This window comes from Eleutherodactylus coqui, chromosome 11, assembly GCF_035609145.1.
Source record: "Eleutherodactylus coqui strain aEleCoq1 chromosome 11, aEleCoq1.hap1, whole genome shotgun sequence".
Taxonomy (NCBI): Eukaryota; Metazoa; Chordata; class Amphibia; order Anura; family Eleutherodactylidae; genus Eleutherodactylus; species Eleutherodactylus coqui.
The window spans coordinates 98,997,668-99,010,409 of record NC_089847.1 but is presented as its reverse complement, the minus strand read 5'-3'; positions in this window follow the sequence as shown (position 1 = coordinate 99,010,409).

The window sequence follows — 12,742 nt, the reverse complement described above, 5'->3', positions numbered from 1 at the left end:
TCTCAAAAGATTCGGGTGCGGCGCGGGAGAGTGGTGAGTTGTGGGAGTGAGCAGGGAGGAGCGGGGGGAAGAGAGTGAGAGAGAGATCTTCCCCCCCGTTCCTCCCCGCTCTCCCCCGCCGGCACCTGAATCTTTTGAGACGAGCGGGCAGGTACTCGCATAAGGCACTACTTGCTCGAGTAGTTTGCCTTAGCGAGTATGCTCGCTCATCTCTAATAAAGACCTAATGCCAGGTTTTGGATTAAATTATCCATAGCAGCTATTTTATTAACAAATAACCACAATTAACATTTTAATAGCAATAAATTAAGAAGAGTTAAGAGTTTTTGGGGCTACAAAAGTCTGACGCCCCAAGCGTATTAACAAAATCTAATATTTACCCCAGCCGAAACCTGCTTTTAGCTTGGGGTACCACCAGCCACCAAGATGGCTGCCTTAATTAAACTGACTATTTAGGACTCAACCCTGTGCAAGTCCCAGATGAGCCAGATCAAGCACAAGAGCTCCATGGATTAAAGGGGCCATACACCTGATGACATCCCCTTTTACCAATTTACAACCAACTCCAAGGACTCCTCACCCCGCCACAGTGAGCAAGCCTTTGACCACTCAAGCTTGAGAAGCACCCCACAACAACAAAGCCCGCTCAATTCCTCCTTGAATCGCTAACGCCCAAATATCAATATCAACTGCACTTAAATGCACCCCATCATTTAGCCAGTAGTTCCCATGCCCCGACTCTAAATCTAAATGTCGCACGCTAATGCCCCAATTCAAAACAAGAAACGCTGAAATGGCCCTATTTAATGTTGCTTTGGACCAAACCATGATCAGTCCAGGGTGCTGGGACCAGAGGCGCAAGAGGTCATAGCGAATATCTTTTATCAGCTCATAGAATGACTGGATACCCAAATCATTACCCCCCAATATATAGGACTAACAGGTCCAGGACCCTGTCAAGCCAGGTAGAACGATCCATGTCCTGCAATACCCGGTTTCAGACCACACTGGTTCCCACAGTAGGGACCCAGCTTGGTATTACAGGCAGAAAATGGGAACTTTAAGAGAAATTTATGTCATGTTAAGGTGACCAGATTTTCCCAGGTTCATAGCGGGGCAGAGAGGTGTGGTTAGGGGCGGGACTTATCACGACGTATGATTTTACCTTCGTTCTTATAAAAAAATATAGGGCCGTTCAAAAAAATACGGGGAGCAAATTTTGCAGTATTTCTGCATCCAAAAAAACAGTCAAAATCTGGACCATTTGTGTGGACTTTGACCGGAAATCAGCTGTGGATCTGCAGCTGGTTTCATACCATGTGTCGTTCCCCTCCCCTCTTCCGTAGGCTTCCTGCTGTTAGCGCTCCCTTGCTCTCAGTTCCCAGTGGCCTGTAGTGACCTCAGCTGACCAGGCCGCTGGGAATCGGAAGCCGGGGAGCGCTGACAGCAGGAAGATTACGGAGGAGGGGAGGTAAGAGGTAGCGCTGCTGTGTATCTCCAACTGATTTCTAGTCAAAATCTGCACCATTGGTACATATTTTGACTGTTCTTTTAGATGCAGAATTTGCTGTGGACATTCCGAAGCATTTCCCCCACATATAAACATACACTAAATCAGCTGGAGGTACACTACCACATGCAGAGTTGCCTCACTAGTAATAGTGTCCCCTGTACCCAGCAATAATAGTGACCACCACAGTGACCCCAGTAGTATTAGCGCTCCCCTATACCAGCTCTGACAATAATAGTGACCCCCACAGTGACCCCAATAGTATTAACGTTCCCCTATACCAGCTCTGACAATAATAGTGACCCTAACAGTGACCCCAGTAGAATTAGCGCTCCCCTATACCAGTCCCAGCAATAGTGACCCCTACAGTGACCCCACTAGTATTATCGCTCCCCTATACCAGCCCCAGCAATAATAGTGACCCCCACAGTGACCCCACTAGTATTATCGCTCCCCTATACCAGCCCCAGCAATAACAGTGACCCCATTAGTATTAGTTCTCCCCTAAACCAGCCCCAGCAATAGTGACCCCCACAGTGACCTAACTAGTATTAGCGCTTCCCTATTCCAGCCCCAGCAATAAGTGACCCCACTAGTATTAGCGCTCCCCTTTTCCAGCCCCAGCAATAACAGTGACCCCACTAGTATTAGCGCTTCCCTATACCAGCCCCAGCAATAGTGACCCCCACAGTGACCCCACTAGTATTATTGCTCCCCTATTCCAGCCCTGGAAATAATAAAGACCCCCTCAGTGACCCCAGTAGTATTAGCGCTGCGGCTGGTATAGGGGATCGATAATACTACTGGGGTCATTGTGGGGGTCACTATTATTGCTGGGGCTGGTACAGGGGAGCAATAATAGTAGTGAGGTCACTGTAAATGATGAGAGTTGTGGTGTGATTAGATGAACGGTCTTGTCACCTGAGGCTCTAAAAGAGGTTCCACCCTTGGCCTATAAAAAGGCTCTCAGAGGCTCCTTGTATGTGGTGACCACTTTTTTCGCCTGTGTAGATCTTGTTGTCCACTAAATATGCTTCTCTGACACAATCAAGGAGATTTTGCCCGCTTAACAGTGTGTGCATCTGTGTATATTTATGTATGTATATAATATACCAGCTGATTAGAAGGCAGCAGCGATATGTATTGGAGTTATCTGGAAGCCACTTTCCAGGGTATTGTAGATGCGCTTCCTCTAATGCTTACTCCCATACTCCATACTTCTTCTTTTTACTCCCCCCCCCCCAAAAAAACGAATAAGACATTTGATGCTGACTTACGACGATAAGTGAAACAACCATAGCAGTTACTTTATTACACAAATAACAAACTTGCCAAACATTTTCATATCATAAAGTTATTATGCAGACGAGATGAACTGACAGCAACCAAAGAGGTCAAGGATGGTAATCAACTGGCAGCACGTGATAAAGAGCCCCCATTTGTATAATGACAATTCGGGGGATGACTAGTCTGCCAGAGGTACTGCCTGACTCATTAGAACCAGTTCCCCAGGACTGCCAAAGTGGAACCCCAACCATTGATAGATGTCTTATTAACGAGGGATGACCATAACTTCCACAGGCCCCTTAAATCGCCTTACAAATCGCAACCCGTGACCTCCTCCACGCAGTTACCATGACAAGTCTCACTCTCAACCCTCACCCACTGCTCAGAAAGCTCCGATGAACAAAATGGGCAGTCGAGAGGGCTGCTTGTTCTTCTAAACCCTGGCTGGAATGGCAGATACCTCCTAGGATTTCTAAAGGTAGTCTTCCTGCCTCCCCACCCCCTGGTCCCTGTCCACTTATTGCCTTACACCACCCACTACACTCCCCACCTCCCCTTAGGCCTCTACCCCACTTCTCTTTTACTAAACTTTAACTCCATACTTTCTAACTCCAGCCCCACTACAAACCCCAGTCATGTCAGCCCTGCAATAATTTGCACCCGTTCTGGCCATAGCGACACAAAAAACACATGCACGCTCAGCCGAACCAAATGTACATGTGTATAGGGGTATCTGGAGAAACAGGTGATGACTAGAGATGAGCGAGCACCAAAATGTTCGGGTGCTCGTAATGCTCCAGAGCTCGTTTCAAGTAATGAACCCCATTGAAGTCAATGGGCGACTCAAGCATTTGTGTATGGGACTGATGCTCTGCATAGCTGATGACTTGTCAAACACCAGAAAACATCAGAAAGTCATGGAAACACCACAGAAACGGATAGGGAAGGGCAGGGGCAGCATGCATGGCTGCATCTGAGGCTCCCAGGTCCCACTATTAAGCCAAAATGGGGGCAAGAGTCTGGCGTCACCCCCCTAACAATTTACTTCGGACAAACCCTCATTAGCAAGGCACACGTGCTGGCACATCTTAGCTAAGCACCATACTACCATACTACCTGCAACCAAGGACAATCACTGCTGTCTCTTCTCCTGGGTTACATGCTGGCATTGCTGTTCCCCCCATCCTTGCCGCATGACCCTGCGTCCACAGCGCACACAAAAGTTTCCCTGCGCAGCGTTCAGCTGCCCTCATGCCACACGCTTGCTTCATAGCCACACCACCCTCATGTCAATTTATAAGTGTGTACTGGATGAGAAGAAACCGGAGGCACACACTGCAGAGAGTTGGCTGGGACAGGCAGCGACCCTGTTTGAAAGTGTGGACGATAGCCCACAATGCTGTTGAGAATTGATGATAAATTGACGTATGTTCATGATTCCAATCCCGTGCCACCTCCGTCACAAAATTGTCAGGAGCCGCAAACGTGGGCATAAAGGGGACTCAGATGCCAGCACTTCTACACATCTCCACAATGCAGCAATACTCTGTGTGGGAAGCATGTGAGCAGGCCCAGGGTCAGGCTCAGTCCCAGCCTCTACCTTCTGTGACCCAAGGTGTCGCGAGTTACATAGCAATGGGAAATCCATGTGTCCCCACACAATTCATTCTGTGTAGGTGTCAGATAGCTCAACACCGCAATGGGAAGTCTTTGAGTTCCTTGGGCTCGCCTATGGCAGAGTTTCACCCTGCTAAGGACCTCAGCCCACATTTCTACCCTAGTCAGTCAGTGTATTTGTGCCAGACCGGTATAACACTGCAATGGGAAGTCTTTGTGCACCCACAGCATAGGCGAGCCCAAGGAACTTAAAGATGGTATTACGCCTAAAGAAATCACAGCGCCCAAACATGGCAGAGTTTCACCCCACCAAGGACCTTGGCCCCCATTTCTACCCTAGTCAGTCAGTGTATTTGTGCCAGAGCAGTAAAACACTGCAATGGGAAGTCTTTGTGCACTCACAGCATAGACGAGCCCAAGGAACTCAAGCATCGTATTACGCATGAGGAAATCAGAGTTTCACCCGGCTAAGGGCCTCGGCCTCGGTCCACATTTCTGCCCTAGTCAGTCAGTGTGTTTGTGCCAGACAGGTAAAACAATGCAATGGGAAGTCTTTGTGCACCCACAGCATAGGCAAGCCCAAGGAACTCAAGCATAGTATTACACATAAGGAAATAAGAGTGCCCAAACATGGCAGAGTTTCACCCTGCTAAGGGCCTCGGCCTACTTTTCTGCCCTAGTCAGTCAGTGTATTTGTGTCAGACAGGTAAAACACATGCTATGGCAAGTCTTTGTGCACTCACAGCATAGGCGAGCCCAAGGAACTCAAGCATAGTATTACACATGAGGAAATCAGAGTGCCCAAACATGGCAGAGTTTCACCCTGCTAAGGCCTTGGCCTCAGCCCACATTTCTGCCCTAGTCAGTCAGTGTGTTTGTGCCAGACAGGTAAAACAACGCAATGGGAAGTCTTTATGCACCCACAGCATAAGCGAGCCCCTGGAACCCAAGGAAAGTATTACACATAAAGAAGTCACAGCGCCCAAACAAGGCAGTTTCACCATGCCAAGGACCTCCAACTCGGCTCAAACCCTCAGTAATCGTGGGCATAAAGCAGACTCGGAGGCTAGTGCAGCTGTGAACGTATCATTAAAGGGGTTGTCCCGCGGCAGCAAGTGGGTCTATACACTTCTGTATGGCCATATTAATGCACTTTGTAATGTACATTGTGCATTAATTATGAGCCATACAGAAGTTATAAGAAGTTTTTCACTTACCTGCTCCGTTGCTAGCGTCCTCGTTTCCATGGAGCCCGTCTAATTTTCGGCATCTAATGGCCAAATTAGACGCGCTTGCGCAGTCCGGGTCTTCTTCTTTTCTCAATGGGGCCGCTCGTGCAGGATGCCGTCTCCGTGTAGCTCTGCCCCGTCATGTGCCGATTCCAGCCAATCAGGAGGCTGGAATCGGCAATGGACCGCACAGAAGCCCTGCGGTCCACCGAGGGAGAAGATCCCGGCGGCCATCTTCAGCAGGTAAGTAAGAAGTCACCGGAGCGCAGGGATTCAGGTAAGCGCTGTGCGGTGTTCTTTTTTAACCCCTGCATCGGGGTTGTCTCGCGCCGAACGGGGGGGGGGGGGGGGTTGAAAAAAAAAACCCGTTTCGGCGCGGGACAACCCCTTTAATGCAGTAATGCTCCTTTTGTTTGGCCCAAACCAGTGTCTCAGATAACTGTGGTAACACGAGAGAAAATACATGTTGCCCAGTACTGATCCCCTGACCCCAAGCAGGAGGAGGAGGTGGCATAACAAGGCCAAGAAACCATGACCGAGGTAGGACCAGCAATAGTCTGTGTGGGAAGTATGTGAGTGGGCCCTGGGTCAGGCTCGGTCCCAGCCTCCACCTTGTGTGACCCAAGGTGCCGCGAGTTACATAGCAATGGGAAATCCATGTGTCCACACACTATTCATTCTGTGTAGGTGTCAGATAGCTCAACAACGCAAGGGGAAGTCTTTGAGTTCCTTGGGCTCGCCTATGCTGTCAGTGCACAAAGATGGTATTACACAGGAAGAAATCAGAGTGCCCAAACATGGCAGAGTTTCACCCCGCCAAAGACCTCGGCCTCGGCCCACATTTCTGCCCTAGTCAGTCAGTGTATTTGTGCCAGATGGGTAAAACACAGCGATGGGAAGTCTTTGTGCACCCACAGTATAGGCAGACCCCTGTAACATTTCTGTAGCAAGAGTATAGGCCGACCCCAGTAACATTTCTGTAGTAAAAGTATAAGTGGACCCCAGTAACATTCCTGTACCAGAAGTATAGGCAGACCCCAGGAACATTTCTGTAGTAAAAGTATAGGCGGATCCCAGTAACATTCCTGTAGAAGTATAGGCTGACCCCAGTAACATTCCTGTAGCAGAAGTATAGGCTGACCCCTGTAACATTTCTGTAGCAAGAGTGTAGGCGAACCCCTGAAACATTGGTGTACCAAAAGTATAGGCGGCCCCAAGTAACATTTCTGTAGCAAAAGTATAGGCGAACCCTGTAACATTTCTGTAGCAAAAGTATAGGCAGACCCCAGTAACATTTCTGTAGCAAAGGTATAGGCGGACCCCAGTAACATTCCTGTAGCAGAAGTATAGGCAGACCCCTGTAACATTCCTGTAACAGAATTATAGGCAGACCCCAGTAACATTTCTGTAGCAAGAGTATAGGCAGACCCCAGTAACATTTCTGTAGCAAGGGTATAGGCGAACCCCTGAAACATTGGTGTACCATGAGTGTAGGCGAAAGCCGGAAAAATTAGTTAGATAACAGTATAGGCGAGGGCCAGAAAAATTGGTGTACCAAGAGTACAAGTGCACCCTTGAAAAATTGCTTAAACACGAGGGCAGCTCACTGTTGCTTAATTTGTAACAGAGCCTGGAGGCAGCCCTGTGAAAAAAAATTGTTTTTTGTTAAAGTATCAATACTTTTGAAACTTTGAAAAATTGTAAAAAAATTATAAACAGAGCCTTTTGGGCCGCAGAAAAATTGGCAGTTCAGTGTGATGACACGCTGTTTTAGGAGGAGGAGGAGTAATAATATCCGAAAGTAATTGACAAAGCTAATTCCCCCTTTTTTTCTGGTGATAGAGAATGCTTTTTTTCCTGTTGCAGCGAAAAGAATCATTAGGTTCCGCTGCTTTCCGCCAGTGGAGAAGAGAAGTCTGGGGAAATCCAGCCTTTGTTCATCTTTATGAGTGTAAGCATGTCGGCACTGGCAGTTGGCAGGCGGGTATGCTTATCCGTGATGATTCCCCCAGCTGCACTAAACACCCACTCTGACAAGACGCTAGTGGCAGGGCAAGCCAGCACCTCCAGGGCATACAGCGCAAATTCACGCCACGTCTCCAGCTTTGACACCCAATAGTTGTATGGAGCAGAGGCATCACAGAGGATGGTGGTACGATCGGCTATGTACTCCCTCACCATCTTTTTACAGTGCTCCCTTCGACTCAGCCTTGACTGGGGAGTGGTGACACAGTATTGCTGGGGAGCCATAAAGCTGGCAAAGGCCTTGGAGAGTGTTCCCCTGCCTGCGCTGGACATGCTGCCTGATCCCAGCGCCTCCCCTGCTACTTGGCCCCCGGAACTGTGTCTTCTGCCACTAGCGCTGTCAGATGGAAACTTTAGCATCACTTTTTCCACCAGGGCCCTGTGGTATTGCATCACTCTTGTACCCCTTTCCTCTTCGGGAATGAGAGAGGAAAGCTTCTTCTTATACCTTGGGTCGAGAAGGGTGTACACCTAGTAATCCGTGTTGGCCAGAATGCGTCTAACGCGAGGGTCACGGGAAAGGCAGCCTAACATGAAGTCAGCCATGTGTGCCAGGGTCCCAATATGCAACACATCGCTGTCCTCACTAGGAAGATGACTTTCAGGATACTCCTCTTCCTCCTCCTCCTCCTCTACAGCCCATACACGCTGAACAGATGAGAGGCAAGCAGCATGGGTACCCTCTGCAGTGTGCCCAGCTGTCTCTTCCCCCTCCTCCTCCTCCCCCTCCTCCAAAATGCGCTGAGATATAGACATGAGGGTGGTCTGGCTATCAAGCGACATAATGTCATCCCCCATCTCCTGTTCCAACCACAAAGCGTCGGCTTTTATGCTTTCCAGCGAACATCTCAGCAGGCAAAGCAGCAGGATGGTAACGCTAATGATTGCCGCATCACCGCTCACCATCTGGGTACACTCCTCAAAGTTTCCGAAGACCTGGCAGATATCTGCCATCCATGCCCACTCCTTAGTAAAGAATTGTGGAGGCTGACTACCACGACGCCGCCCATGTTGCAGCTGGTATTCCATGCTCATACAGCCTGGCCAACATGTACAGCGTAGAATTCCAGCGTGTGGGCACGTCACACAGCAGTCGGTGCTCTGGCAGCTGAAAACAATGTTGCAGGGTCATCAGGGTGGCAGCGTCCGTGGTGGACTTGCGGAAATGTGCGCAGACGCGGCGCGCCTTGCTGAGCAGGTCAGACAAGTTGGGTGGTTTTTCAGAAACCGCTGAACCACCAGATTGAAGATGTGGGCCAGGCATGGCACGTGTGTGAGGCTGCCGAGGTGCAGAGCCGCCACCAGGTTACGGCCATTGTCACACATGACCATGCCCGGTTGGAGGCTCAGCGGCGAAGGCCAGAGGTCGGTCTGCTCTGTCAGACCCTGCAACAGCTCGGGGACCATGTGCCTCTTGTCACCTAAGCTGATTAGTTTCAGCACAGCTTGCTGACGCTTGCCCACCGCTGTGCTGCCGTGCCGCGCGCTACCGACTGCTAGCGACGTGCTCACACTTCTTAATTGAGAGGTAGAGGTAGCGGAGGAGGTGGAGGGGGAGGGTTTGGAGGAGGTGGTATGAAACGCAGCTGATACCAGCACCGAGGTAGGACACGCTATTCTGAGTGTGGATAGGACATGAGCGGTCCCAGGCTCTGACTCTGTCCCAGCCTCCACCAAATTCACCCAATGCGCCGTCAAGGAGATATAGTGGCCCTGCCCGCCAGTACTTGTCCATGTGTCCGTGGTTAAGTGGACCTTCCCAGTAACCTCGTTGATGAGGGCACAATTTATGTTGCGGGCAACGTGCTGGAGTAGGGCTGGGACGGCACACCCGGAAAAATAGTGGCGACTGGGGACTGAGTAGCGCGGGACAGCCGCCGCCATCATGTTTTTGAAAGCCTCTGTTTCCACAAGCCTGTACGGCAGCATCTCTAGGCTGATTAATTTGGCAATGTGCACGTTTAAAGCTTGTGCGTGCGGGTGGGTGGCGGCGTATTTGCGCTTTCGCTCCAATGCTTGTGTTAGCGACAGCTGAACGCTGCGCCAAGAGACATTGCTGGATGGAGTGGAGGACCGTGGCGGTAAGGGTGTGGGTGCAGGCCGGGAGGCGCTTGTGCCTATGTCCTGGGAGGGGGATTGGATCTGTGTGGCAGGCAGAGGCACAGGGAAAGAGGCAGTGGTGTGACCCGGAGGTGGTGAATGGCCCTCGGCCCACCTTGAGGGGTGCTTGACCATCATATGCCTGCGTATGCTGGTGGTGGTGGCTCCCCGGCTGATCTTGGTGCGACACAGGTGGCACACCACTGTTCGTCGGTCGTCTGCTCTCTCACTAAAAAACATCCACACCTTTAAACAACTAGCCCTCTGCACGGAGGCTTGCCCCGAGGGGGTGCTTTGGGAAACAGTTGGGGGATTCTTCTCTCTGGCCATGCCTCTACCCCTGGCCACTCCACTGCCTCTTCCAACCTGTCCTGCTGCTGCACTTGCCTCCCCCTCTGAAGCCCTGACTTCAGTTGGCTTAGCAAACCAGGTGGGGTCAGTCATCTCATCGGCTAGCTGCTCTTTCTCCCAATCCTCCGTGCACTCCTCCCTCGGACTTACTGCCCTTACTACCTCACTGGCAGATAACTGTGTCTCATCATCATCATCCCCCTCACCCACTGAAAGCTCTTGAGACAGTTGCCGGAAGTCCCCAGTCTGATCACCCGGACTCCGGGAACTTTCCAAAGGTTGGGCATCGGTCACGACAAACTCCTCAGGTGAGAGAGGAACCATTTTTTCCCACTCATGGCAGGGACCCGAGAACAGTTCCTGGGAGTCTGCCTGCTCAGAATATTTCATTTTCATGGACTGAGTAGGCTGGGAAGAACGAGGAGCAGCAGCCAGAGGATTCAGAGTTGCAGTCTCTAGGCCAGGAGTAGTGGACTGCATAGAAGACTGGGTGGTCGATACATTGCTGGACGCATATTCTGCCATCCACGACAGGACCTGCTCACACTGCTCTGTTTGCAATAAAGGTCTACCACGCGGACCCGTAAATTGTGATATGAAGCTGGGGAGCCCAGAAACTTGCCTCTCTCCTAATCCCGCAGCAGCCGGCTGTGATTCACCTGGACCAGGAACTCGGCCTGTGCCCACACCCTCACTTGGATGTCCTCGACCCTTACCCCTACTGCTCATCATGGCAGATTAAGAATAGAGCAGGGTCCAAATAAATTACCCCACTGTACAGCACTGACAACTGTGGCTTAATTCACCGCACACAGAGACTTGTAGATAGCGGAGCCTCTATGCTGTGACTTGGAAAACTTAACCCGCTGTCTTGCGCTGATACCTAGGGGTAATTTACTACTCGCAGAGACTTGTAGATAATAGAGGCTATGTGGAGTGGGATAAGACTCTAAAGCCAGTGGATAGTGCTGGTAACTGCGGCTATCTCAACGCCACCAAGGAAAGGGTATTGTGAGATGCTCTGCACAGCGGCAGAGCTGAAATACTTTGCAGTGGCCCAGGAAATATTACAGTACTGTTTAGCGGTGAGACCTGTGTCTAATGCACTGCAGACACAAAACCGTATAAATGAAGTCGCTTGCAGTAGGCTAGGAAATATTTGAGTGCAGTTTCACGGTGAGACCTGGTTGTACGGCCTAGATGCGTAATACAAAAATTGATGCACTACAACTCCCAGCAAGCCACAACTATAATGCACACGGTCAGATGTAGCCCTAAGAAGGACCGTTGGGGTTCTTATAGACAGGATCCTACTCTAACACTTTCCCTATATAAGCAGCTCCTTCCCTAAACTCTGCATAATACACTGCACACTGAGAACACTATAGCTGAAATGGCCTGCACAGCCCGAGATGGAAAAAAAAAATTGGTGCACTACTGCTCCCAGCCAGCCACAACAGTAATGCACACGATTTGGAGTACCGTGTTTCCCCGAAAATAAGGCACCCCCTGAAAATAAGGCACCCCTGAAATTTGCAGAAGTCCCAAATATAAGACACCCCCCAATAGTAAGGCATGGTAAAGTGTGCAGGCAAGTCAAGAGGCCTGTCCCCTGCTGCCATCCCCGTTGTCTCCTACCTCCAGATGTATAGGTAGATCTGCAAACAGTCTGCTGTTATCCTGTCCCTGCTATGCTGTACGAGTGTGCTGTTGTGAGCTCCCCTTGCTGGCTGGAAAAGTCCATACTGTACGTTCTATTCCTGCTGTACATGTCTGCTGTGATGAGCTCCCCCTGGTGGCCGGAAGCTGCAATACTATCTCAGCTTACAAGTGGTACAGGAACTTCTGTCTGCAGACAGGTACGTTACTTTACAGCCCTTATTTTTTATGGCTCTGTGTGTGAGTCAGGCAACCTGTGTGTGATTCTTAAGGCTGGGTTCCCACAGAGCGTATTTCCAGCAGAAATCTCGCAGTTTGGCCACAGCGATAAACAGCAAGATTTCCGCCGGGAAAGCGCTGCTTCAAAACCCACAGCACTCAGCCGCTTGTTTTGAAGCGACCTGGCTGCACGCTTTTCCGTTTCTGTGGCCGGTGAATCTGCACCACAACACCGGCTTCTCCCAGCTTTGCCGTGACAGATTTGCTGTCCCATGTGGACGAGATTTCTAAGAAATTTCATCCACAAAGCTGGTCATTTGAGGGATTAGCAGCCACAGACGGATTTGCCGCGGCGAAATAAGACACCCCCTGAAAATAAGACGTAGCGCATATTTTAGAGCAAAAATTAATATAAGACGCGTCTTATTTTCGGGGAAACAGGGTAGCCCTAAGAAGCACCGTTGGGGCTCTTGATGACAGGATCCTACTCTAACACTGTCCCTATATCAGCAGCAGCACTATCCCTAACCTCTGCCAGCGTGTGTCTCAGGCGAGCCGCGGGCGGGACCGCTTTAAGTACTCGGCGGTCACTTGATCTCGCCAGCCACTCACTACTGGGGGGGGGGGGGGGGGGGGAGAGAGGACTAACACGTCACAGCAGGAAGTGGTAATGCCTCCCCCATATGTCTATTGGCTAGAAAATGGCGCTAAACATGCGGGAAAGGAAATGCAATTGACTCGAGTA